This window comes from Clarias gariepinus, chromosome 14 (genome assembly GCF_024256425.1).
Source record: "Clarias gariepinus isolate MV-2021 ecotype Netherlands chromosome 14, CGAR_prim_01v2, whole genome shotgun sequence".
Classification (NCBI taxonomy): domain Eukaryota; kingdom Metazoa; phylum Chordata; class Actinopteri; order Siluriformes; family Clariidae; genus Clarias; species Clarias gariepinus.
In genome coordinates, this window is record NC_071113.1 from 19,834,036 (window position 1) to 19,861,335 (window position 27,300).

At 44.9% G+C, this 27,300-nt stretch overlaps 14 non-coding genes across 14 annotated transcripts; all 14 read left to right on the forward strand.

Moving 5' to 3' along the window:
* Positions 1 to 5,452: 5,452 nt before the first annotated feature.
* trnat-agu (transfer RNA threonine (anticodon AGU)) lies at positions 5,453 to 5,526 on the forward strand. Its single transcript has one exon. It is a non-coding gene; the product is annotated as a tRNA-Thr (tRNA).
* A 1,951-nt stretch (positions 5,527 to 7,477) lies between these two features.
* trnat-agu (transfer RNA threonine (anticodon AGU)) lies at positions 7,478 to 7,551 on the forward strand. The gene has a single exon. It is a non-coding gene; the product is annotated as a tRNA-Thr (tRNA).
* Positions 7,552 to 8,185: 634 nt separating this feature from the next.
* On the forward strand, positions 8,186 to 8,272 carry trnar-ucu (transfer RNA arginine (anticodon UCU)). Its single transcript is given in 2 exon segments — positions 8,186 to 8,222; positions 8,237 to 8,272. It is a non-coding gene; the product is annotated as a tRNA-Arg (tRNA).
* Positions 8,273 to 11,512: 3,240 nt separating this feature from the next.
* On the forward strand, positions 11,513 to 11,599 carry trnar-ucu (transfer RNA arginine (anticodon UCU)). Its single transcript is given in 2 exon segments — positions 11,513 to 11,549; positions 11,564 to 11,599. It is a non-coding gene; the product is annotated as a tRNA-Arg (tRNA).
* Positions 11,600 to 13,318: 1,719 nt separating this feature from the next.
* Positions 13,319 to 13,405, forward strand: trnar-ucu (transfer RNA arginine (anticodon UCU)). The gene is given in 2 exon segments: positions 13,319 to 13,355; positions 13,370 to 13,405. It is a non-coding gene; the product is annotated as a tRNA-Arg (tRNA).
* A 4,034-nt stretch (positions 13,406 to 17,439) lies between these two features.
* On the forward strand, positions 17,440 to 17,513 carry trnat-agu (transfer RNA threonine (anticodon AGU)). The gene has a single exon. It is a non-coding gene; the product is annotated as a tRNA-Thr (tRNA).
* Positions 17,514 to 18,147: 634 nt separating this feature from the next.
* trnar-ucu (transfer RNA arginine (anticodon UCU)) lies at positions 18,148 to 18,234 on the forward strand. Its single transcript is given in 2 exon segments — positions 18,148 to 18,184; positions 18,199 to 18,234. It is a non-coding gene; the product is annotated as a tRNA-Arg (tRNA).
* A 1,705-nt stretch (positions 18,235 to 19,939) lies between these two features.
* trnar-ucu (transfer RNA arginine (anticodon UCU)) lies at positions 19,940 to 20,026 on the forward strand. The gene is given in 2 exon segments: positions 19,940 to 19,976; positions 19,991 to 20,026. It is a non-coding gene; the product is annotated as a tRNA-Arg (tRNA).
* Positions 20,027 to 21,046: 1,020 nt separating this feature from the next.
* trnat-agu (transfer RNA threonine (anticodon AGU)) lies at positions 21,047 to 21,120 on the forward strand. Its single transcript has one exon. It is a non-coding gene; the product is annotated as a tRNA-Thr (tRNA).
* A 1,706-nt stretch (positions 21,121 to 22,826) lies between these two features.
* trnat-agu (transfer RNA threonine (anticodon AGU)) lies at positions 22,827 to 22,900 on the forward strand. Its single transcript has one exon. It is a non-coding gene; the product is annotated as a tRNA-Thr (tRNA).
* A 635-nt stretch (positions 22,901 to 23,535) lies between these two features.
* On the forward strand, positions 23,536 to 23,622 carry trnar-ucu (transfer RNA arginine (anticodon UCU)). Its single transcript is given in 2 exon segments — positions 23,536 to 23,572; positions 23,587 to 23,622. It is a non-coding gene; the product is annotated as a tRNA-Arg (tRNA).
* Positions 23,623 to 24,616: 994 nt separating this feature from the next.
* Positions 24,617 to 24,690, forward strand: trnat-agu (transfer RNA threonine (anticodon AGU)). The gene has a single exon. It is a non-coding gene; the product is annotated as a tRNA-Thr (tRNA).
* A 634-nt stretch (positions 24,691 to 25,324) lies between these two features.
* Positions 25,325 to 25,411, forward strand: trnar-ucu (transfer RNA arginine (anticodon UCU)). Its single transcript is given in 2 exon segments — positions 25,325 to 25,361; positions 25,376 to 25,411. It is a non-coding gene; the product is annotated as a tRNA-Arg (tRNA).
* Positions 25,412 to 27,114: 1,703 nt separating this feature from the next.
* trnar-ucu (transfer RNA arginine (anticodon UCU)) lies at positions 27,115 to 27,201 on the forward strand. The gene is given in 2 exon segments: positions 27,115 to 27,151; positions 27,166 to 27,201. It is a non-coding gene; the product is annotated as a tRNA-Arg (tRNA).
* Positions 27,202 to 27,300: the final 99 nt, after the last annotated feature.

A 27,300-nucleotide genomic window follows, 5' to 3' on the forward strand; every position in this document is an offset into this window, starting at 1 on the left:
TTGGTGTCTGTGAGCTTTTCCTAATCAGAGTTGCACGGGGGGCATTTTGTGGCTGCTTCAGTTACACTCTACTTAGATATTACACAGAGGGGAGTTAATTTTTGTTTTCTTCATCCTAGCTTAATTTCATCTCATGAAATAATAGTAAGTTTTGGAGTTTTGGTATGAGTTCATCTCCCCAGCCAGTGTTGGGACAGGGTAGCATCGTGGCAGGATTGGTGTAACTTTTCTTATCTTTTTAGCCGTGCTGCGTAAGAGAAGAGTAGTGACAAATTCATTACTTTCGTTACTAGACATGGTCTATTTTGTCTGCAAGTGAAATACATCGATACGTTAATAATTTACACCACGATAACATTACTGCAGAAGTATCTAGAGACGTGACTTTGAGACGTTCACAGTATATTCGAACCGTATACAGTGTTTATTTTGCATAACATTACAAAACAGCCATGTCCAATAAAACAGTGCATCTTTAATAAGCCGCATTGGTTTCGAGTCAGTAGTAAAATGAACGAAAGACTGAGAAGCCCCGTAAACTTGACCCTGACAATAATATTCGATCTTATATTTATGTTTATATATATATATATATATATATATATATATATATATATATATGTTCGAATTAACGTTTCAGAGTAGCCTATATAATTTGTCTTGTCATCACACAGACACACGTACACACACGAACAAATAAAACATGAAATCGCGTAAAACCAAATGAAACTATGGCAAAAATATATAAGCAGTAAAAATTACAGTAGTATCCTGTAGGTGATCCTGTGATAACAGGCGCTGACCCTCTGGAACTGTTTAGTTCTGTTAGTATTGTGTTCAAGTATGAATGTTTATGGGGATTTAATCTGTCTCTGCTGCCGCATCTATTCACCGTAGTGATAAGTGATTAATGCCCCATCAGATCTTTGATGGAGGGACGTTATGCTGGTTAAAGACATACTGATCCGTATGAACAGATATTTGTTCCAGATATTATGCGTTATTAATCGATTTGTTATGCCAAATTTTGACTATCAGCGAAAAAAACATCAGCGAAAACATCAAAAATATAACGAAAACAAACTCAAGCAGAAGTTCAAATTCAAGCTTTACTTTGCAGCAAAATATTATCTACCAGTGTATTAAACGGAAATAGATAAAATACACCGTAATGTAAAATACTGTACATAGCCTGCACTTGTATTCCGTACCTACAACGACTGGTATAGATAAATTACAGATGTTACCGTCTTTAAGTATTATTAAGGATGTCGTGAAAAGTATTGCAATAAGTAGTTTTATTAATTAATTTAATCATTAATTAAAATAGCATAAGCATCATGGATTGTGTATTGAGTGATTTAAATCTGTTTTATGAATCGTTTTTTATCCCTCTTTTTTACCACATCATCTTTTTATGAAACTATGTTGACGTTAGTTATGTTATATATATTAAATATAGTAACCGGCTGCTTGGACACTGCAGAAGCAGTCAATGCTCCATCTGGCGGAATTATACAGCATTGCAACTATCTTTTTAGAAAGCGCATGGGGGCATTTATGGGGTGGGGCATCGTTAACTACGTCATCGCGGGGGATCACATTCCGTGCACGGATCGATCATGGTCCTGTCACGGCCCTGTCATGGACCTATCATGCTCCAAGCGGCTGTTTGACGTGGCTCCCACTGTAGGTGTGCAAAGTTATTAAAGTGTCTTTGTGCAATGGTCCAGGATGTAAGCGTACGACATGTAGTATATATATGAAGGAAGGTGAGCATGTAATTGTCCATAGTGTTCATGGATGTAAGAAGATTGATGGATTTGATCAATTATGAAAAAGATGAAAAGATTGTTAGTTCTGCATAGTGGTGTGGTTGTGGTTGAGAGACCTTATCGCCTGCGGGAAGAAGCTCCTCCTCAGTCTCTCTGTGTTGGCCTTCAAGGAGCGGAATCGCTTCCCAGACCGCAACAGAGTAAACAGTCCGTTATTGGGGTGACAGGTCCTTCACGATCTTCCTGGCCTTGGTCAAGCACCGCTTGCTGTAGATTGAGTGCAGGTCAGGGAGCTCGATGCGGATGATGCGCTCAGCTGATCGCACCACCCTCTGTAGAGCTCGTCTGTCCTGCATGGTGCTGTTCCCGAACCAGGTCGTGATATTTCCCGTCAGGATGCTCTCTATGGTGCAGGAGTAGAAATTCCTGAGCACCTTGGAGGGCAGTCTAAAGTCTCTCAAGCGTCTGAGGTGGTAGAGACGCTGCCGGGCCTTTTTTACCACGGTGTTGATGTGACAGGACCATGCCAGGTCCTGCGTGATGTGAACTCTCTCAGCTGGGCTCCTGTTGATGACGGGGGTCTGGTAGTTCCTCACCTGCTTTGTACTAAAGTCCACTATCAGCTCCTTTGTCTTACTGACGTTCAGGAGGAGATTGTTTCTCTGGCACCAGTTCTCCAGATTTCCAACCTCCTCCAGGTAGGCCGTCTCATCGTTGTTCGTGATCAGGCCCACCACAACAGTGTCGTCAGCGAACTTGATGATGGTGGTGGAGCTGGTAGTGGCCACGCAGTCGTGGGTGTACAGAGAGTACAGCAGGGGGCTCAGAACACAACCCTGGGGGGCTCCAGTGCTGAGAGTGAGGGAGGCTGAGAGATGTCCGCCCATCCTTACTGCCTGTGGTCTGCCAGTCAGAAAATTGGAGATCCACTGACACATTGATGAGCTGAGTCCCAGGTGCTCCAGCTTGGTGGTAAGTGTGGAGGGAATTATGGTATTAAATGCAGAACTGTAGTCGATGAAGAGCATTTTCACATAATTCCCCCTCTGAGTGTCCAGGTGAGTGAGAGATGTATGAAGGAGATGAGAGATTGCATCGTCCGTGGAACGGTTTGTACGATAAGCGAACTGTAGTGGGTCTAGTGGGTCTGGTAGTGAAGAGATGTTGAATATCTCAGTGAACACAGGTGCTAGCTGGTCTGCGCAGGCTCTGAGAATACGGCCTGAGATGCCGTCTGGTCCTGCTGCTTTCCTGGTGTTCACTCTCTTGAAGGCTCTCCTCACGTCATGCTCTGAGATGATGAACGCGCTTCCGGTGCTGGCAGTGACTTCCTGTCTGCAGCCGTGAGCACCGCTAGCATTAGCATCGCTAGCGTCTTTAGCTGCAGCCTCGAAGCGAGCATAGAAAGTGTTCAGCTCGTCTGCCAGAGACACGTCTGCGTTTATCATACCGGATGTTGGTGCTTTATAATCCGTTATTGTTCTTAATCCCTGCCACAGGCTCCTAGAGTCACTCTGTTGGAGTTGTGACTCTAGTTTGCTCCCGTAGCGCTGCTTCGCCTCTTTCACCGCCTTCCGGACGCTGTATGACGCAGCCTTATATGGTTCCATGTCCCCCGACGCGAGTCCCGTGTTGTAGGCAGCGGTGCGAGATCTCAGAGCGTCGCGGATGGTTTTATCCACCCACGGCTTCTGGTTGGGAAACGTTTTAATAGTCTTTTTTTCTACGGTATCGTCCGCTAGTTTCCCGATGAATCCCACAACCGCTTCCGTAAACACGCTGACGTCACCATCGGAGCTGTTTCTGAACATGTCCCAGTCTGCGTCATCGAGTGCGTCCTGTAACGCGGCCACCGATTGGTCCGTCCAGCACGCGACCTCCCTCTGAACCGGAACTTCCTGTTTCAGCCTTTGTTTGTATTTTGGCATGAGGAAGATGGCGACGTGGTCGGATTTACCAAACGGTGGACAAGATTGTGCCTTGTAGCCGTCCTTGACCGTTGTATAGCAGTGATCCAGTGTCCTTTCGCCCCTTGTGGGGCAGGTGATGTGCTGATAAAAGTTCGGCGCTGCGCGTTTGAGGTTGGCACTGTTAAAGTCCCCCGCCACAATAAGCGCAGCGTCCCGGTGTTGTGTTTGTTGCTGTGTGAGTGCCTCATGCAGCTCGCATAAGGCAGTGTCCATGTCCGCTTGTGGTGGAATATAAACGGCGCTGATTATGACCGATGTAAACTCCCGAGGAAGGTAAAAAGGACGACACATGATGGACAGTAGTTTCAGGTTGGGTGTGCAGGAGCGTGTGAGAGGAACAACGCTTGCGCTGTTGCACCAGCTGCTGTTCACCATTAAACACACGCCGCCTCCCCTTGACTTCCCCGAGTCCCGCGTCCTGTCCATGCGGTGAACCGAGAAGAACTTGGCCGGCTGAATGGCGTGGTCCGGCACCGCTGGGTTCAGCCATGTCTCGGTGAAACAGAGGAGATTGCAGTCCCGAATGTCTCTCTGGAACTTTATCCTGGCCCTGAGGTCATCGAGCTTGTTTTCCAGTGACTGGACGTTGGCGAGCAGGATGCTAGGCAGAGGAGTGCGGTGTGCACGGGCTCTCAGCCTGTTCCTGACGCCGGCTCGTTTCCCTCGAGGCCGCCGCTTCGCGTCGCGTCCTTTGTTGTCCCTCAGGATCTCACTCGGCCAGCTCGGATCCGGAGTTAAAAACGTCGAATTGTGAGTACATTGTATACCAATAGAAACAAGAGTGTCTCTATCATAACTAATGTACCCCATGGTGGTAATTTTGCCGGTTTTAAAACGCTGTAAACTAACTTAAAGAACAAAAACAGAGAAAAGGTGGTCGGAGCAGTCGTGACGGCAGCCGACCTCACCGGCGCCATCTTGGATATGGCAGGGTGTGTTGCTTTCAGGCAGGATTTCTGCTCAGTTGTCAAGTGGTTTCCACAGGTAGACACTTGTCCATGGAGCTCAAGCAAGATAGCTCTATCCCTGCTACGAAAGTGAATAAACTGTGACGTTTTCATTTGCAAGAATTTAAACATATTCTGAGTAGCCTTGGACCAATTGCCGTCAACAGATGTTTGCTTCCACACAAGTGTGACTTTTCTGCTTTACTGACTCACTTTTGGTCAAATGTAAATGAGGACAATGGCTGTCAATGAACAAGTACATAGACTACTTAAAAAAAGAACAACTATGTCAACAACCAAGTCAAGCACTTAATCCAATGTTTGACTCGCACGCCTCTCATATGTGTATGCATGGTTCAAGTCAAACTGGGACTAAGTGTTCCTTTTAATTTTTTAAGCAGTGTTTATATTTATTTATATAGATATTTTTTTCTTTTCATGCACTGTATGCCATTTGCAGATATATACCATACAGTGTGTTTGTAGTTTGCCAACAGTTGTTCATCTTTGCAAGGCTGAAATCTACTGCAACAGGCACGATCTTTGTCTACAATGGACTTGGAACAACCTGAGATGAAACACCATGACTGGCAGATATGGTGTGCTCTGTGGAGCATGGTATAGCACTGTGGGACTTCATTTAAACTCCTATCGAGCTGCACGCCAGTGGAGACAACCTTAGCCCGAGAGTCAAGTTCCTGTCCTGCAGCTTATCAGGTACGAGTTTGAGGTTGTTAGTGTGGGGCCAAGGTTGTCCTGTGGCGCTGTGGCTTAGTTGGTTAAAGCGCCTGTCTAGTAAACAGGAGATCCTGGGTTCGAATCCCAGCAGTGCCTCTCGCTGTGACTTAAGGTCACACAATCTGCAAGCTTTCTGATTAACCTAGATTAGAGTCCCACCTTGTGTATCCTTAGTGCTGTCAACATTTCAATCTTGTCTTGCGCTCCATTGATTTTTGAAATACAACTTGACTTGTGGTTGTGATTATTCACGTGTTGGGGAATAATCACAACCTGTACTGATGTCTCAGATTTGTAGGACCTTACACCACAAAATGTGCAATGCACGGGGAGGAGGAGATACCTTATTTAATATGTTATCTAGAGCTTACTCTAATGTGTATATGAATAGGTCTTCATGCTACTGTGTAATCTGAGCAGTGCCTAGTGCAACAATCACCTGGTGGTGCGAGAGCTATCCCTTTTCTGCCTTTTTTACAGCCAGAGATGAATAACCTTCCAAACCAGACAGGGCTAGACAGGGTGGCAAATTCCATGGTGAAATCAAGGCATTCTGTCCACGCTGTTGACAGCTTGTGGGTTCAGCTCCTGCCATAGTTGTTTGCATTTAGTGGAATTTGATTGTTGGCAAAAGAAAAGCATCTGCCTCATGAACTTGACCATGCAAGTTCTACGCCTTCCATGAGTCTTGGGTAGCCTGAAATGAAACACCCCAGACAGCTCCCGCGGTTTGCTCTGTGGCGCAATGGATAGCGCATTGGACTTACATTTACATTTACATTTGGGCATTTGGCAGACGCTCTTATCCAGAGCGACTTACATTTTTATCTCATTATACATCTGAGCAGTTGAGGGTTAAGGGCCTTGCTCAAGGGCCCAACAGTGGCAACTTGGTGGTTGTGGGGTTTGAACCTGGGATCTTCCGAACCGTAGTCCAATGCCTTAACCACTGAGCTACCCCCTGACTTCTAGGCTCAGGTGAACTATTCAAAGGTTGCGGGTTCGGGTCCCGCCAGAGTCGAATGCTTGTCACCTTCTTTTCATCCACACACCACATATAAGATGAAATCCGTGGTCAAGAATCACACTTTCCTTTCCGATGGAGGAAATCTTGGCCTTGCGAGCAATGTTATGTCTTGTCCAGAAGACTCTCTGTTAAAAGTGCTGGGTCTTGCCCGAGGTGCCAGCCAGGCCTTTGGCACTGTGGCTTCGCTGGTGAAAGTGCCTGCCTTGTAAACAGCAGATCCTAGGTTCAATTCCCAGCAGTGCCTGTTGTGAGTTTCTTCTCTTGGTATGCCAGATGAGCTGTGGGTCCAACTCCATAAGGAACTCAAGGCTTAAGTGCCTGTGTTAACAGCTTGTGGGCTTAGGTCATGGCAGGGTGTGTTGCTTTCAGGCAGGATTTCTGCTCAGTTGTCAAGTGGTTTCCACAGGTAGACACTTGTCCATGGAGCTCAAGCAAGATAGCTCTATCCCTGCTACGAAAGTGAATAAACCGTGACGTTTTCATTTGCAAGAATTTAAACATATTCTGAGTAGCCTTGGACCAATTGCCGTCAACAGATGTTTGCTTCCACACAAGTGTGACTTTTCTGCTTTACTGACTCACTTTTGGTCAAATGTAAATGAGGACAATGGCTGTCAATGAACAAGTACATAGATTACTTAAAAAACGAACAACTATGTCAACAACTAAGTCAAGCACTTAATCCAATGTTTGACTCGCACGCCTCTCATATGTGTATGCATGGTTCAAGTCAAACTGGGACTAAGTGTTCCTTTTAATTTTTTAAGCAGTGTTTATATATATATATATATATATATATATATATATATATATATATATATATATATATATATATAAAACACCATGACTGGCAGATATGGTGTGCTCTGTGAAGCATGGTATAGCACTGTGGGACTTCATTTAAACTCCTATTGAGCTGCACGCCAGTGGAGACAACCTTAGCCCGAGAGTCAAGTTCCTGTCCCGCAGCTTATCAGGTACGAGTTTGAGGTTTTAAGTGTGGGGCCAGCGTTGTCCCGTGGCGCTGTGGCTCAGTTGGTTAAAGCGCCTGTCTAGTAAACAGGAGATCCTGGGTTCAAATCCCAGCAGTGCCTCTCGCTGTGACTTAAGGTCACACAATCTGAAAGCTTTCTGATTAACCTAGATTAGAGTCCCACCTTGTGTATCCTTAGTGCTGTCAACATTTCAATCTTGTCTTGCGCTCCATTGATTTTTGAAATACAACTTGACTTGTGGTTGTGATTATTCACGTGTTGGGGAATAATCACAACCTGTACTGATGTCTCAGATTTGTAGGACCTTACACCACAAAATGTGCAATGCATGGGGAGGAGGAGTTACCTTATTTAATATGTTATCTAGAGCTTACTCTAATGTGTATATGAATAGGTCTTCATGCTACTGTGTAATCTGAGCAGTGCCTAGTGCAACAATCACCTGGTTGTGCGAGAGCTATCCCTTTTCTGCCTTTTTTACAGCCAGAGATGAATAACCTTCCAAACCAGACAGGGCTAGACAGGGTGGCAAATTCCATGGTGAATCAAGGCATTCTGTCCACGCTGTTGACAGCTTGTGGGTTCAGCTCCTGCCATAGTTGTTTGCATTTAGTGGAATTTGATTGTTGGCAACAGAAAAGCATCTGCCTCATAAACTTGACCATGCAAGTTCTACGCCTTCCATGAGTCTTGGGCAGCCTGAAATGAAACACCCCAGACAGCTCCCTCGGTTGGCTCTGTGGCGCAATGGATAGCGCATTGGACTTCTAGGCTCAGGTGAGGTATTCAAAGGTTGCGGGTTCGAGTCCCGCCAGAGTCGAATGCTTGTCACCTTCTTTTCATCCACACACCACATATAAGATGAAATCCGTGGTCAAGAATCACACTTTCCTTTCCGATGGAGGAAATCTTGGCCTTGCGAGCAGTGTTATGTCTTGTCCAGGAGACTCTCTGTTAAAAGTGCTGGGTCTTGCCCGAGGTGCCAGCCAGGCCTTTGGCACTGTGGCTTCGCTGGTGAAAGTGCCTGCCTTGTAAACAGCAGATCCTAGGTTCAATTCCCAGCAGTGCCTGTTGTGAGTTTCTTCTCTTGGTATGCCAGATGAGGTGTGGGTCCAACTCCATAAGGAACTCAAGGCTTAAGTGCCTGTGTTAACAGCTTGTGGGCTTAGGTCATGGCAGGGTGTGTTGCTTTCAGGCAGGATTTCTGCTCAGTTGTCAAGTGGTTTCCACAGGTAGACACTTGTCCATGGAGCTCAAGCAAGATAGCTCTATCCCTGCTACGAAAGTGAATAAACCGTGACGTTTTCATTTGCAAGAATTTAAACATATTCTGAGTAGCCTTGGACCAATTGCCGTCAACAGATGTTTGCTTCCACACAAGTGTGACTTTTCTGCTTTACTGACTCACTTTTGGTCAAATGTAAATGAGGACAATGGCTGTCAATGAACAAGTACATAGATTACTTAAAAAACGAACAACTATGTCAACAACTAAGTCAAGCACTTAATCCAATGTTTGACTCGCACGCCTCTCATATGTGTATGCATGGTTCAAGTCAAACTGGGACTAAGTGTTCCTTTTAATTTTTTAAGCAGTGTTTATATATATATATATATATATATATATATATATATATAACACCATGACTGGCAGATATGGTGTGCTCTGTGGAGCATGGTATAGCACTGTGGGACTTCATTTAAACTCCTATTGAGCTGCACGCCAGTGGAGACAACCTTAGCCCGAGAGTCAAGTTCCTGTCCCGCAGCTTATCAGGTACGAGTTTGAGGTTTTAAGTGTGGGGCCAGCGTTGTCCTGTGGCGCTGTGGCTCAGTTGGTTAAAGCGCCTGTCTAGTAAACAGGAGATCCTGGGGTTCGAATCCCAGCAGTGCCTCTCGCTGTGACTTAAGGTCACACAATCTGCAAGCTTTCTGATTAACCTAGATTAGAGTCCCACCTTGTGTATCCTTAGTGCTGTCAACATTTCAATCTTGTCTTGCGCTCCATTGATTTTTGAAATACAACTTGACTTGTGGTTGTGATTATTCACGTGTTGGGGAATAATCACAACCTGTACTGATGTCTCAGATTTGTAGGACCTTACACCACAAAATGTGCAATGCACGGGGAGGAGGAGATACCTTATTTAATATGTTATCTAGAGCTTACTCTAATGTGTATATGAATAGGTCTTCATGCTCCTGTGTAATCTGAGCAGTGCCTAGTGCAACAATCACCTGGTGGTGCGAGAGCTATCCCTTTTCTGCCTTTTTTACAGCCAGAGATGAATAACCTTCCAAACCAGACAGGGCTAGACAGGGTGGCAAATTCCATGGTGAAATCAAGGCATTCTGTCCACGCTGTTGACAGCTTGTGGGTTCAGCTCCTGCCATAGTTGTTTGCATTTAGTGGAATTTGATTGTTGGCAACAGAAAAGCATCTGCCTCATGAACTTGACCATGCAAGTTCTACGCCTTCCATGAGTCTTGGGCAGCCTGAAATGAAACACCCCAGACAGCTCCCTCGGTTGGCTCTGTGGCGCAATGGATAGTGCATTGGACTTCTAGGCTCGGGTGAGCTATTCAAAGGTTGCGGGTTCGAGTCCCGCCAGAGTCGAATGCTTGTCACCTTCTTTTCATCCACACACCACATATAAGATGAAATCCGTGGTCAAGAATCACACTTTCCTTTCCGATGGAGGAAATCTTGGCTGTGTTGCTTTCAGGCAGGATTTCTGCTCAGTTGTCAAGTGGTTTCCACAGGTAGACACTTGTCCATGGAGCTCAAGCAAGATAGCTCTATCCCTGCTACGAAAGTGAATAAACCGTGACGTTTTCATTTGCAAGAATTTAAACATATTCTGAGTAGCCTTGGACCAATTGCCGTCAACAGATGTTTGCTTCCACACAAGTGTGACTTTTCTGCTTTACTGACTCACTTTTGGTCAAATGTAAATGAGGACAATGGCTGTCAATGAACAAGTACATAGATTACTTAAAAAACGAACAACTATGTCAACAACTAAGTCAAGCACTTAATCCAATGTTTGACTCGCACGCCTCTCATATGTGTATGCATGGTTCAAGTCAAACTGGGACTAAGTGTTCCTTTTAATTTTTTAAGCAGTGTTTATATATATATATATATATATATATATATATATATATAACACCATGACTGGCAGATATGGTGTGCTCTGTGGAGCATGGTATAGCACTGTGGGACTTCATTTAAACTCCTATTGAGCTGCACGCCAGTGGAGACAACCTTAGCCCGAGAGTCAAGTTCCTGTCCCGCAGCTTATCAGGTACGAGTTTGAGGTTTTAAGTGTGGGGCCAAGTTTGTCCCGTGGCGCTGTGGCTTAGTTGGTTAAAGCGCCTGTCTAGTAAACAGGAGATCCTGGGGTTCGAATCCCAGCAGTGCCTCTCGCTGTGACTTAAGGTCACACAATCTGCAAGCTTTCTGATTAACCTAGATTAGAGTCCCACCTTGTGTATCCTTAGTGCTGTCAACATTTCAATCTTGTCTTGCGCTCCATTGATTTTTGAAATACAACTTGACTTGTGGTTGTGATTATTCACGTGTTGGGGAATAATCACAACCTGTACTGATGTCTCAGATTTGTAGGACCTTACACCACAAAATGTGCAATGCACGGGGAGGAGGAGATACCTTATTTAATATGTTATCTAGAGCTTACTCTAATGTGTATATGAATAGGTCTTCTGCTCCTGTGTAATCTGAGCAGTGCCTAGTGCAACAATCACCTGGTGGTGCGAGAGCTATCCCTTTTCTGCCTTTTTTACAGCCAGAGATGAATAACCTTCCAAACCAGACAGGGCTAGACAGGGTGGCAAATTCCATGGTGAAATCAAGGCATTCTGTCCACGCTGTTGACAGCTTGTGGGTTCAGCTCCTGCCATAGTTGTTTGCATTTAGTGGAATTTGATTGTTGGCAACAGAAAAGCATCTGCCTCATGAACTTGACCATGCAAGTTCTACGCCTTCCATGAGTCTTGGGCAGCCTGAAATGAAACACCCCAGACAGCTCCCTCGGTTGGCTCTGTGGCGCAATGGATAGCGCATTGGACTTCTAGGCTCGGGTGAGCTATTCAAAGGTTGCGGGTTCGAGTCCCGCCAGAGTCGAATGCTTGTCACCTTCTTTTCATCCACACACCACATATAAGATGAAATCCGTGGTCAAGAATCACACTTTCCTTTCCGATGGAGGAAATCTTGGCCTTGCGAGCAATGTTATGTCTTGTCCAGGAGACTCTCTGTTAAAAGTGCTGGGTCTTGCCCGAGGTGCCAGCCAGGCCTTTGGCACTGTGGCTTCGCTGGTGAAAGTGCCTGCCTTGTAAACAGCAGATCCTAGGTTCAATTCCCAGCAGTGCCTGTTGTGAGTTTCTTCTCTTGGTATGCCAGATGAGGTGTGGGTCCAACTCCATAAGGAACTCAAGGCTTAAGTGCCTGTGTTAACAGCTTGTGGGCTTAGGTCATGGCAGGGTGTGTTGCTTTCAGGCAGGATTTCTGCTCAGTTGTCAAGTGGTTTCCACAGGTAGACACTTGTCCATGGAGCTCAAGCAAGATAGCTCTATCCCTGCTACGAAAGTGAATAAACCGTGACGTTTTCATTTGCAAGAATTTAAACATATTCTGAGTAGCCTTGGACCAATTGCCGTCAACAGATGTTTGCTTCCACACAAGTGTGACTTTTCTGCTTTACTGACTCACTTTTGGTCAAATGTAAATGAGGACAATGGCTGTCAATGAACAAGTACATAGATTACTTAAAAAACGAACAACTATGTCAACAACTAAGTCAAGCACTTAATCCAATGTTTGACTCGCACGCCTCTCATATGTGTATGCATGGTTCAAGTCAAACTGGGACTAAGTGTTCCTTTTAATTTTTTAAGCAGTGTTTATATATATATATATATATATATATATATATATATATATATATATAAAACACCATGACTGGCAGATATGGTGTGCTCTGTGAAGCATGGTATAGCACTGTGGGACTTCATTTAAACTCCTATTGAGCTGCACGCCAGTGGAGACAACCTTAGCCCGAGAGTCAAGTTCCTGTCCCGCAGCTTATCAGGTACGAGTTTGAGGTTTTAAGTGTGGGGCCAGCGTTGTCCTGTGGCGCTGTGGCTCAGTTGGTTAAAGCGCTTGTCTAGTAAACAGGAGATCCTGGGTTCAAATCCCAGCAGTGCCTCTCGCTGTGACTTAAGGTCACACAATCTGAAAGCTTTCTGATTAACCTAGATTAGAGTCCCACCTTGTGTATCCTTAGTGCTGTCAACATTTCAATCTTGTCTTGCGCTCCATTGATTTTTGAAATACAACTTGACTTGTGGTTGTGATTATTCACGTGTTGGGGAATAATCACAACCTGTACTGATGTCTCAGATTTGTAGGACCTTACACCACAAAATGTGCAATGCACGGGGAGGAGGAGATACCTTATTTAATATGTTATCTAGAGCTTACTCTAATGTGTATATGAATAGGTCTTCATGCTCCTGTGTAATCTGAGCAGTGCCTAGTGCAACAATCACCTGGTGGTGCGAGAGCTATCCCTTTTCTGCCTTTTTTACAGCCAGAGATGAATAACCTTCCAAACCAGACAGGGCTAGACAGGGTGGCAAATTCCATGGTGAAATCAAGGCATTCTGTCCACGCTGTTGACAGCTTGTGGGTTCAGCTCCTGCCATAGTTGTTTGCATTTAGTGGAATTTGATTGTTGGCAACAGAAAAGCATCTGCCTCATGAACTTGACCATGCAAGTTCTACGCCTTCCATGAGTCTTGGGCAGCCTGAAATGAAACACCCCAGACAGCTCCCTCGGTTGGCTCTGTGGCGCAATGGATAGCGCATTGGACTTCTAGGCTCGGGTGAGCTATTCAAAGGTTGCGGGTTCGAGTCCCGCCAGAGTCGAATGCTTGTCACCTTCTTTTCATCCACACACCACATATAAGATGAAATCCGTGGTCAAGAATCACACTTTCCTTTCCGATGGAGGAAATCTTGGCCTTGCGAGCAGTGTTATGTCTTGTCCAGGAGACTCTCTGTTAAAAGTGCTGGGTCTTGCCCGAGGTGCCAGCCAGGCCTTTGGCACTGTGGCTTCGCTGGTGAAAGTGCCTGCCTTGTAAACAGCAGATCCTAGGTTCAATTCCCAGCAGTGCCTGTTGTGAGTTTCTTCTCTTGGTATGCCAGATGAGGTGTGGGTCCAACTCCATAAGGAACTCAAGGCTTAAGTGCCTGTGTTAACAGCTTGTGGGCTTAGGTCATGGCAGGGTGTGTTGCTTTCAGGCAGGATTTCTGCTCAGTTGTCAAGTGGTTTCCACAGGTAGACACTTGTCCATGGAGCTCAAGCAAGATAGCTCTATCCCTGCTACGAAAGTGAATAAACCGTGACGTTTTCATTTGCAAGAATTTAAACATATTCTGAGTAGCCTTGGACCAATTGCCGTCAACAGATGTTTGCTTCCACACAAGTGTGACTTTTCTGCTTTACTGACTCACTTTTGGTCAAATGTAAATGAGGACAATGGCTGTCAATGAACAAGTACATAGATTACTTAAAAAACGAACAACTATGTCAACAACTAAGTCAAGCACTTAATCCAATGTTTGACTCGCACGCCTCTCATATGTGTATGCATGGTTCAAGTCAAACTGGGACTAAGTGTTCCTTTTAATTTTTTAAGCAGTGTTTATATATATATATATATATATATATATATATAACACCATGACTGGCAGATATGGTGTGCTCTGTGGAGCATGGTATAGCACTGTGGGACTTCATTTAAACTCCTATCGAGCTGCACGCCAGTGGAGACAACCTTAGCCCGAGAGTCAAGTTCCTGTCCTGCAGCTTATCAGGTACGAGTTTGAGGTTGTTAGTGTGGGGCCAAGGTTGTCCTGTGGCGCTGTGGCTTAGTTGGTTAAAGCGCCTGTCTAGTAAACAGGAGATCCTGGGTTTGAATCCCAGCAGTGCCTCTCGCTGTGACTTAAGGTCACACAATCTGCAAGCTTTCTGATTAACCTAGATTAGAGTCCCACCTTGTGTATCCTTACTGCTGTCAACATTTCAATCTTGTCTTGCGCTCCATTGATTTTTGAAATACAACTTGACTTGTGGTTGTGATTATTCACGTGTTGGGGAATAATCACAACCTGTACTGATGTCTCAGATTTGTAGGACCTTACACCACAAAATGTGCAATGCACGGGGAGGAGGAGATACCTTATTTAATATGTTATCTAGAGCTTACTCTAATGTGTATATGAATAGGTCTTCATGCTACTGTGTAATCTGAGCAGTGCCTAGTGCAACAATCACCTGGTGGTGCGAGAGCTATCCCTTTTCTGCCTTTTTTACAGCCAGAGATGAATAACCTTCCAAACCAGACAGGGCTAGACAGGGTGGCAAATTCCATGGTGAAATCAAGGCATTCTGTCCACGCTGTTGACAGCTTGTGGGTTCAGCTCCTGCCATAGTTGTTTGCATTTAGTGGAATTTGATTGTTGGCAACAGAAAAGCATCTGCCTCATGAACTTGACCATGCAAGTTCTACGCCTTCCATGAGTCTGGGGCAGCCTGAAATGAAACACCCCAGACAGCTCCCTCGGTTGGCTCTGTGGCGCAATGGATAGTGCATTGGACTTCTAGGCTCGGGTGAGCTATTCAAAGGTTGCGGGTTTGAGTCCCGCCAGAGTCGAATGCTTGTCACCTTCTTTTCATCCACACACCACATATAAGATGAAATCCGTGGTCAAGAATCACACTTTCCTTTCCGATGGAGGAAATCTTGGCTGTGTTGCTTTCAGGCAGGATTTCTGCTCAGTTGTCAAGTGGTTTCCACAGGTAGACACTTGTCCATGGAGCTCAAGCAAGATAGCTCTATCCCTGCTACGAAAGTGAATAAACCGTGACGTTTTCATTTGCAAGAATTTAAACATATTCTGAGTAGCCTTGGACCAATTGCCGTCAACAGATGTTTGCTTCCACACAAGTGTGACTTTTCTGCTTTACTGACTCACTTTTGGTCAAATGTAAATGAGGACAATGGCTGTCAATGAACAAGTACATAGATTACTTAAAAAAAGAACAACTATGTCAAGCATTTAATCCAATGTTTGACTCGCACGCCTCTCATATGTGTATGCATGGTTCAAGTCAAACTGGGACTAAGTGTTCCTTTTAATTTTTTAAGCAGTGTTTATATATATATATATATATATATATATATATATATATATAACACCATGACTGGCAGATATGGTGTGCTCTGTGGAGCATGGTATAGCACTGTGGGACTTCATTTAAACTCCTATTGAGCTGCACGCCAGTGGAGACAACCTTAGCCCGAGAGTCAAGTTCCTGTCCCGCAGCTTATCAGGTACGAGTTTGAGGTTTTAAGTGTGGGGCCAGCATTGTCCCGTGGCGCTGTGGCTCAGTTGGTTAAAGCGCCTGTCTAGTAAACAGGAGATCCTCGGTTCGAATCCCAGCAGTGCCTCTCGCTGTGACTTAAGGTCACACAATCTGAAAGCTTTCTGATTAACCTAGATTAGAGTCCCACCTTGTGTATCCTTAGTGCTGTCAACATTTCAATCTTGTCTTGCGCTCCATTGATTTTTGAAATACAACTTGACTTGTGGTTGTGATTATTCACGTGTTGGGGAATAATCACAACCTGTACTGATGTCTCAGATTTGTAGGACCTTACACCACAAAATGTGCAATGCACGGGGAGGAGGAGATACCTTATTTAATATGTTATCTAGAGCTTACTCTAATGTGTATATGAATAGGTCTTCATGCTCCTGTGTAATCTGAGCAGTGCCTAGTGCAACAATCACCTGGTGGTGCGAGAGCTATCCCTTTTCTGCCTTTTTTACAGCCAGGGATGAATAACCTTCCAAACCAGACAGGGCTAGACAGGGTGGCAAATTCCATGGTGAAATCAAGGCATTCTGTCCACGCTGTTGACAGCTTGTGGGTTCAGCTCCTGCCATAGTTGTTTGCATTTAGTGGAATTTGATTGTTGGCAACAGAAAAGCATCTGCCTCATGAACTTGACCATGCAAGTTCTACGCCTTCCATGAGTCTTGGGCAGCCTGAAATGAAACACCCCAGACAGCTCCCTCGGTTGGCTCTGTGGCGCAATGGATAGCGCATTGGGCTTCTAGGCTCAGGTGAGCTATTCAAAGGTTGCGGGTTCGAGTCCCGCCAGAGTCGAATGCTTGTCACCTTCTTTTCATCCACACACCACATATAAGATGAAATCCGTGGTCAAGAATCACACTTTCCTTTCCGATGGAGGAAATCTTGGCTGTGTTGCTTTCAGGCAGGATTTCTGCTCAGATGTCAAGTGGTTTCCACAGGTAGACACTTGTCCATGGAGCTCAAGCAAGATAGCTCTATCCCTGCTACGAAAGTGAATAAACCGTGACGTTTTCATTTGCAAGAATTTAAACATATTCTGAGTAGCCTTGGACCAATTGCCGTCATCAGATGTTTGCTTCCACACAAGTGTGACTTTTCTGCTTTACTGACTCACTTTTGGTCAAATGTAAATGAGGACAATGGCTGTCAATGAACAAGTACATAGATTACTTAAAAAAAGAACAACTATGTCAACAACTAAGTTAAGCACTTAATCCAATGTTTGACTCGCACGCCTCTCATATGTGTATGCATGGTTCAAGTCAAACTGGGACTAAGTGTTCCTTTTAATTTTTTAAGCAGTGTTTATATATATATATATATATATATATATAACACCATGACTGGCAGATATGGTGTGCTCTGTGGAGCATGGTATAGCACTGTGGGACTTCATTTAAACTCCTATTGAGCTGCACGCCAGTGGAGACAACCTTAGCCCGAGAGTCAAGTTCCTGTCCCGCAGCTTATCAGGTACGAGTTTGAGGTTTTAAGTGTGGGGCTAGCGTTGTCCCGTGGCGCTGTGGCTCAGTTGGTTAAAGCGCCTGTCTAGTAAACAGGAGATCCTGGGTTCGAATCCCAGCAGTGCCTCTCGCTGTCACTTAAGGTCACACAATCTGCAAGCTTTCTGATTAACCTAGATTAGAGTCCCACCTTGTGTATCCTTAGTGCTGTCAACATTTCAATCTTGTCTTGCGCTCCATTGATTTTTGAAATACAACTTGACTTGTGGTTGTGATTATTCACGTGTTGGGGAATAATCACAACCTGTACTGATGTCTCAGATTTGTAGGACCTTACACCACAAAATGTGCAATGCACGGGGAGGAGGAGATACCTTATTTAATATGTTATCTAGAGCTTACTCTAATGTGTATATGAATAGGTCTTCATGCTCCTGTGTAATCTGAGCAGTGCCTAGTGCAACAATCACCTGGTGGTGCGAGAGCTATCCCTTTTCTGCCTTTTTACAGCCAGAGATGAATAACCTTCCAAACCAGACAGGGCTAGACAGGGTGGCAAATTCCATGGTGAAATCAAGGCATTCTGTCCACGCTGTTGACAGCTTGTGGGTTCAGCTCCTGCCATAGTTGTTTGCATTTAGTGGAATTTGATTGTTGGCAACAGAAAAGCATCTGCCTCATGAACTTGACCATGCAAGTTCTACGCCTTCCATGAGTCTTGGGCAGCCTGAAATGAAACACCCCAGACAGCTCCCTCGGTTGGCTCTGTGGCGCAATGGATAGCGCATTGGACTTCTAGGCTCAGGTGAGCTATTCAAAGGTTGTGGGTTCGAGTCCCGCCAGAGTCGAATGCTTGTCACCTTCTTTTCATCCACACACCACATATAAGATGAAATCCGTGGTCAAGAATCACACTTTCCTTTCCGATGGAGGAAATCTTGGCCTTGCGAGCAATGTTATGTCTTTTCCAGGAGACTCTCTGTTAAAAGTGCTGGGTCTTGCCCGAGGTGCCAGCCAGGCCTTTGGCACTGTGAAAGTGAAAGTGCCTGCCTTGTAAACAGCAGATCCTAGGTTCAATTCCCAGCAGTGCCTGTTGTGAGTTTCTTCTCTTGGTATGCCAGATGAGGTGTGGGTCCAACTCCATAAGGAACTCAAGGCTTAAGTGCCTGTGTTAACAGCTTGTGGGCTTAGGTCATGGCAGGGTGTGTTGCTTTCAGGCAGGATTTCTGCTCAGTTGTCAAGTGGTTTCCACAGGTAGACACTTGTCCATGGAGCTCAAGCAAGATAGCTCTATCCCTGCTACGAAAGTGAATAAACCGTGACGTTTTCATTTGCAAGAATTTAAACATATTCTGAGTAGCCTTGGACCAATTGCCGTCAACAGATGTTTGTTTCCACACAAGTGTGACTTTTCTGCTTTACTGACTCACTTTTGGTCAAATGTAAATGAGGACAATGGCTGTCAATGAACAAGTACATAGATTACTTAAAAAAAGAACAACTATGTCAACAACTAAGTCAAGCACTTAATCCAACTCGCACGACTTAATCCGACTCGCACGCCTCTCATATGTGTATGCATGGTTCAAGTCAAACTGGGACTAAGTGTTCCTTTTAATTTTTTAAGCAGTGTTTATATATATATATATATATATATATAAAACACCATGACTGGCAGATATGGTGTGCTCTGTGAAGCATGGTATAGCACTGTGGGACTTCATTTAAACTCCTATTGAGCTGCACGCCAGTGGAGACAACCTTAGCCCGAGAGTCAAGTTCCTGTCCCGCAGCTTATCCGGTACGAGTTTGAGGTTTTAAGTGTGGGATCAGCAGTGTCCCGTGGCGCTGTGGCTCAGTTTGTTAAAGCGCCTGTCTAGTAAACAGGAGATCCTTGGTTCAAATCCCAGCAGTGCCTCTCGCTTTGACTTAAGGTCACACAATCCGCAAGCTTTCTGATTAACCTAGATTAGAGTCCCACCTTGTGTATCCTTAGTGCTGTCAACATTTCAATCTTGTCTTGCGCTCCATTGATTTTTGAAATACAACTTGACTTGTGGTTGTGATTATTCACGTGTTGGGGAATAATCACAACCTGTACTGATGTCTCAGATTTGTAGGACCTTACACCACAAAATGTGCAATGCACGGGGAGGAGGAGATACCTTATTTAATATGTTATCTAGAGCTTACTCTAATGTGTATATGAATAGGTCTTCATGCTCCTGTGTAATCTGAGCAGTGCCTAGTGCAACAATCACCTGGTGGTGCGAGAGCTATCCCTTTTCTGCCTTTTTTACAGCCAGAGATGAATAACCTTCCAAACCAGACAGGGCTAGACAGGGTGGCAAATTCCATGGTGAAATCAAGGCATTCTGTCCACGCTGTTGACAGCTTGTGGGTTCAGCTCCTGCCATAGTTGTTTGCATTTAGTGGAATTTGATTGTTGGCAACAGAAAAGCATCTGCCTCATGAACTTGACCATGCAAGTTCTACGCCTTCCATGAGTCTTGGGCAGCCTGAAATGAAACACCCCAGACAGCTCCCTCGGTTGGCTCTGTGGCGCAATGGATAGCGCATTGGACTTCTAGGCTCAGGTGAGCTATTCAAAGGTTGTGGGTTCGAGTCCCGCCAGAGTCGAATGCTTGTCACCTTCTTTTCATCCACACACCACATATAAGATGAAATCCGTGGTCAAGAATCACACTTTCCTTTCCGATGGAGGAAATCTTGGCCTTGCGAGCAATGTTATGTCTTTTCCAGGAGACTCTCTGTTAAAAGTGCTGGGTCTTGCCCGAGGTGCCAGCCAGGCCTTTGGCACTGTGAAAGTGAAAGTGCCTGCCTTGTAAACAGCAGATCCTAGGTTCAATTCCCAGCAGTGCCTGTTGTGAGTTTCTTCTCTTGGTATGCCAGATGAGGTGTGGGTCCAACTCCATAAGGAACTCAAGGCTTAAGTGCCTGTGTTAACAGCTTGTGGGCTTAGGTCATGGCAGGGTGTGTTGCTTTCAGGCAGGATTTCTGCTCAGTTGTCAAGTGGTTTCCACAGGTAGACACTTGTCCATGGAGCTCAAGCAAGATAGCTCTATCCCTGCTACGAAAGTGAATAAACCGTGACGTTTTCATTTGCAAGAATTTAAACATATTCTGAGTAGCCTTGGACCAATTGCCGTCAACAGATGTTTGTTTCCACACAAGTGTGACTTTTCTGCTTTACTGACTCACTTTTGGTCAAATGTAAATGAGGACAATGGCTGTCAATGAACAAGTACATAGATTACTTAAAAAAAGAACAACTATGTCAACAACTAAGTCAAGCACTTAATCCAATGTTTGACTCGCACGCCTCTCATATGTGTATGCATGGTTCAAGTCAAACTGGGACTAAGTGTTCCTTTTAATTTTTTAAGCAGTGTTTATATATATATATATATATATATATATATATATATATATATATATATATATATATATATATATAACACCATGACTGGCAGATATGGTGTGCTCTGTGGAGCATGGTATAGCACTGTGGGACTTCATTTAAACTCCTATTGAGCTGCACGCCAGTGGAGACAACCTTAGCCCGAGAGTCAAGTTCCTGTCCCGCAGCTTATCAGGTACGAGTTTGAGGTTTTAAGTGTGGGGCTAGCGTTGTCCCGTGGCGCTGTGGCTCAGTTGGTTAAAGCGCCTGTCTAGTAAACAGGAGAGCCTGGGTTCGAATCCCAGCAGTGCCTCTCGCTGTGACTTAAGGTCACATAATCTGAAAGCTTTCTGATTAACCTAGATTAGAGTCCCACCTTGTGTATCCTTAGTGCTGTCAACATTTCAATCTTGTCTTGCGCTCCATTGATTTTTGAAATACAACTTGACTTGTGGTTGTGATTATTCACGTGTTGGGGAATAATCACAACCTGTACTGATGTCTCAGATTTGTAGGACCTTACACCACAAAATGTGCAGTGCACGGGGAGGAGGAGATACCTTATTTAATATGTTATCTAGAGCTTACTCTAATGTGTATATGAATAGGTCTTCATGCTCCTGTGTAATCTGAGCAGTGCCTAGTTCAACAATCACCTGGTGGTGCGAGAGCTATCCCTTTTCTGCCTTTTTTACAGCCAGAGATGAATAACCTTCCAAACCAGACAGGGCTAGACAGGGTGGCAAATTCCATGGTGAAATCAAGGCATTCTGTCCACGCTGTTGACAGCTTGTGGGTTCAGCTCCTGCCATAGTTGTTTGCATTTAGTGGAATTTGATTGTTGGCAACAGAAAAGCATCTGCCTCATGAACTTGACCATGCAAGTTCTACGCCTTCCATGAGTCTTGGGCAGCCTGACATGAAACACCCCAGACAGCTCCCTCGGTTGGCTCTGTGGCGCAATGGATGGCGCATTGGACTTCTAGGCTCAGGTGAGCTATTCAAAGGTTGCGGGTTCGAGTCCCGCCAAAGTCGAATGCTTGTCACCTTCTTTTCATCCACACACCACATATAAGATGAAATCCGTGGTCAAGAATCACACTTTCCTTTCCGATGGAGGAAATCTTGGCCTTGCGAGCAATGTTATGTCTTGTCCAGGAGACTCTCTGTTAAAAGTGCTGGGTCTTGCCCGAGGTGCCAGCCAGGCCTTTGGCACTGTGGCTTCGCTGGTGAAAGTGCCTGCCTTGTAAACAGCAGATCCTAGGTTCAATTCCCAGCAGTGCCTGTTGTGAGTTTCTTCTCTTGGTATGCCAGATGAGGTGTGGGTCCAACTCCATAAGGAACTCAAGGCTTAAGTGCCTGTGTTAACAGCTTGTGGGCTTAGGTCATGGCAGGGTGTGTTGCTTTCAGGCAGGATTTCTGCTCAGTTGTCAAGCGGTTTCCACAGGTAGACACTTGTCCATGGAGCTCAAGCAAGATAGCTCTATCCCTGCTACGAAAGTGAATAAACCGTGACGTATTCATTTGCAAGAATTTAAACATATTCTGAGTAACCTTGGACCAATTGCCGTCAACAGATGTTTGCTTCCACACAAGTGTGACTTTTCTGCTTTACTGACTCACTTTTGGTCAAATGTAAATGAGGACAATGGCTGTCAATGAACAAGTACATAGATTACTTAAAAAAAGAACAACTATGTCAACAACTAAGTCAAGCACTTAATCCAATGTTTGACTCGCACGCCTCTCATATGTGTATGCATGGTTCAAGTCAAACTGGGACTAAGTGTTCCTTTTAATTTTTTAAGCAGTGTTTATATATATATATATATATAAAACACCATGACTGGCAGATATGGTGTGCTCTGTGAAGCATGGTATAGCACTGTGGGACTTCATTTAAACTCCTATTGAGCTGCACGCCAGTGGAGACAACCTTAGCCCGAGAGTCAAGTTCCTGTCCCGCAGCTTATCCGGTACGAGTTTGAGGTTTTAAGTGTGGGGCCAGCAGTGTCCCGTGGCGCTGTGGCTCAGTTGGTTAAAGCGCCTGTCTAGTAAACAGGAGATCCTGGGTTCGAATCCCAGCAGTGCCTCTCGCTTTGACTTAAGGTCACACAATCCGCAAGCTTTCTGATTAACCTAGATTAGAGTCCCACCTTGTGTATCCTTAGTGCTGTCAACATTTCAATCTTGTCTTGCGCTCCATTGATTTTTGAAATACAACTTGACTTGTGGTTGTGATTATTCACGTGTTGGGGAATAATCACAACCTGTACTGATGTCTCAGATTTGTAGGACCTTACACCACAAAATGTGCAATGCACGGGGAGGAGGAGATACCTTATTTAATATGTTATCTAGAGCTTACTCTAATGTGTATATGAATAGGTCTTCATGCTCCTGTGTAATCTGAGCAGTGCCTAGTGCAACAATCACCTGGTGGTGCGAGAGCTATCCCTTTTCTGCCTTTTTTACAGCCAGAGATGAATAACCTTCCAAACCAGACAGGGCTAGACAGGGTGGCAAATTCCATGGTGAAATCAAGGCATTCTGTCCACGCTGTTGACAGCTTGTGGGTTCAGCTCCTGCCATAGTTGTTTGCATTTAGTGGAATTTGATTGTTGGCAACAGAAAAGCATCTGCCTCATGAACTTGACCATGCAAGTTCTACGCCTTCCATGAGTCTTGGGCAGCCTGAAATGAAACACCCCAGACAGCTCCCTCGGTTGGCTCTGTGGCGCAATGGATAGCGCATTGGACTTCTAGGCTCGGGTGAGCTATTCAAAGGTTGCGGGTTCGAGTCCCGCCAGAGTCGAATGCTTGTCACCTTCTTTTCATCCACACACCACATATAAGATAAAATCCGTGGTCAAGAATCACACTTTCCTTTCCGATGGAGGAAATCTTGGCCTTGCGAGCAATGTTATGTCTTGTCCAGGAGACTCTCTGTTAAAAGTGCTGGGTCTTGCCCGAGGTGCCAGCCAGGCCTTTGGCACTGTGGCTTCGCTGGTGAAAGTGCCTGCCTTGTAAACAGCAGATCCTAGGTTCAATTCCCAGCAGTGCCTGTTGTGAGTTTCTTCTCTTGGTATGCCAGATGAGGTGTGGGTCCAACTCCATAAGGAACTCAAGGCTTAAGTGCCTGTGTTAACAGCTTGTGGGCTTAGGTCATGGCAGGGTGTGTTGCTTTCAGGCAGGATTTCTGCTCAGTTGTCAAGCGGTTTCCACAGGTAGACACTTGTCCATGGAGCTCAAGCAAGATAGCTCTATCCCTGCTACGAAAGTGAATAAACCGTGACGTATTCATTTGCAAGAATTTAAACATATTCTGAGTAACCTTGGACCAATTGCCGTCAACAGATGTTTGCTTCCACACAAGTGTGACTTTTCTGCTTTACTGACTCACTTTTGGTCAAATGTAAATGAGGACAATGGCTGTCAATGAACAAGTACATAGATTACTTAAAAAAAGAACAACTATGTCAACAACTAAGTCAAGCACTTAATCCAATGTTTGACTCGCACGCCTCTCATATGTGTATGCATGGTTCAAGTCAAACTGGGACTAAGTGTTCCTTTTAATTTTTTAAGCAGTGTTTATATATATATATATATATATATATATATATAACACCATGACTGGCAGATATGGTGTGCTCTGTGGAGCATGGTATAGCACTGTGGGACTTCATTTAAACTCCTATTGAGCTGCACGCCAGTGGAGACAACCTTAGCCCGAGAGTCAAGTTCCTGTCCCGCAGCTTATCAGGTACGAGTTTGAGGTTTTAAGTGTGGGGCTAGCGTTGTCCCGTGGCGCTGTGGCTCAGTTGGTTAAAGCGCCTGTCTAGTAAACAGGAGATCCTGGGTTCGAATCCCAGCAGTGCCTCTCGCTGTCACTTAAGGTCACACAATCTGCAAGCTTTCTGATTAACCTAGATTAGAGTCCCACCTTGTGTATCCTTAGTGCTGTCAACATTTCAATCTTGTCTTGCGCTCCATTGATTTTTGAAATACAACTTGACTTGTGGTTGTGATTATTCACGTGTTGGGGAATAATCACAACCTGTACTGATGTCTCAGATTTGTAGGACCTTACACCACAAAATGTGCAATGCACGGGGAGGAGGAGATACCTTATTTAATATGTTATCTAGAGCTTACTCTAATGTGTATATGAATAGGTCTTCATGCTCCTGTGTAATCTGAGCAGTGCCTAGTGCAACAATCACCTGGTGGTGCGAGAGCTATCCCTTTTCTGCCTTTTTACAGCCAGAGATGAATAACCTTCCAAACCAGACAGGGCTAGACAGGGTGGCAAATTCCATGGTGAAATCAAGGCATTCTGTCCACGCTGTTGACAGCTTGTGGGTTCAGCTCCTGCCATAGTTGTTTGCATTTAGTGGAATTTGATTGTTGGCAACAGAAAAGCATCTGCCTCATGAACTTGACCATGCAAGTTCTACGCCTTCCATGAGTCTTGGGCAGCCTGAAATGAAACACCCCAGACAGCTCCCTCGGTTGGCTCTGTGGCGCAATGGATAGCGCATTGGACTTCTAGGCTCAGGTGAGCTATTCAAAGGTTGTGGGTTCGAGTCCCGCCAGAGTCGAATGCTTGTCACCTTCTTTTCATCCACACACCACATATAAGATGAAATCCGTGGTCAAGAATCACACTTTCCTTTCCGATGGAGGAAATCTTGGCCTTGCGAGCAATGTTATGTCTTTTCCAGGAGACTCTCTGTTAAAAGTGCTGGGTCTTGCCCGAGGTGCCAGCCAGGCCTTTGGCACTGTGAAAGTGAAAGTGCCTGCCTTGTAAACAGCAGATCCTAGGTTCAATTCCCAGCAGTGCCTGTTGTGAGTTTCTTCTCTTGGTATGCCAGATGAGGTGTGGGTCCAACTCCATAAGGAACTCAAGGCTTAAGTGCCTGTGTTAACAGCTTGTGGGCTTAGGTCATGGCAGGGTGTGTTGCTTTCAGGCAGGATTTCTGCTCAGTTGTCAAGTGGTTTCCACAGGTAGACACTTGTCCATGGAGCTCAAGCAAGATAGCTCTATCCCTGCTACGAAAGTGAATAAACCGTGACGTTTTCATTTGCAAGAATTTAAACATATTCTGAGTAGCCTTGGACCAATTGCCGTCAACAGATGTTTGTTTCCACACAAGTGTGACTTTTCTGCTTTACTGACTCACTTTTGGTCAAATGTAAATGAGGACAATGGCTGTCAATGAACAAGTACATAGATTACTTAAAAAAAGAACAACTATGTCAACAACTAAGTCAAGCACTTAATCCAACTCGCACGACTTAATCCGACTCGCACGCCTCTCATATGTGTATGCATGGTTCAAGTCAAACTGGGACTAAGTGTTCCTTTTAATTTTTTAAGCAGTGTTTATATATATATATATATATATATAAAACACCATGACTGGCAGATATGGTGTGCTCTGTGAAGCATGGTATAGCACTGTGGGACTTCATTTAAACTCCTATTGAGCTGCACGCCAGTGGAGACAACCTTAGCCCGAGAGTCAAGTTCCTGTCCCGCAGCTTATCCGGTACGAGTTTGAGGTTTTAAGTGTGGGATCAGCAGTGTCCCGTGGCGCTGTGGCTCAGTTTGTTAAAGCGCCTGTCTAGTAAACAGGAGATCCTTGGTTCAAATCCCAGCAGTGCCTCTCGCTTCGACTTAAGGTCACACAATCCGCAAGCTTTCTGATTAACCTAGATTAGAGTCCCACCTTGTGTATCCTTAGTGCTGTCAACATTTCAATCTTGTCTTGCGCTCCATTGATTTTTGAAATACAACTTGACTTGTGGTTGTGATTATTCACGTGTTGGGGAATAATCACAACCTGTACTGATGTCTCAGATTTGTAGGACCTTACACCACAAAATGTGCAATGCACGGGGAGGAGGAGATACCTTATTTAATATGTTATCTAGAGCTTACTCTAATGTGTATATGAATAGGTCTTCATGCTCCTGTGTAATCTGAGCAGTGCCTAGTGCAACAATCACCTGGTGGTGCGAGAGCTATCCCTTTTCTGCCTTTTTTACAGCCAGAGATGAATAACCTTCCAAACCAGACAGGGCTAGACAGGGTGGCAAATTCCATGGTGAAATCAAGGCATTCTGTCCACGCTGTTGACAGCTTGTGGGTTCAGCTCCTGCCATAGTTGTTTGCATTTAGTGGAATTTGATTGTTGGCAACAGAAAAGCATCTGCCTCATGAACTTGACCATGCAAGTTCTACGCCTTCCATGAGTCTTGGGCAGCCTGAAATGAAACACCCCAGACAGCTCCCTCGGTTGGCTCTGTGGCGCAATGGATAGCGCATTGGACTTCTAGGCTCAGGTGAGCTATTCAAAGGTTGTGGGTTCGAGTCCCGCCAGAGTCGAATGCTTGTCACCTTCTTTTCATCCACACACCACATATAAGATGAAATCCGTGGTCAAGAATCACACTTTCCTTTCCGATGGAGGAAATCTTGGCCTTG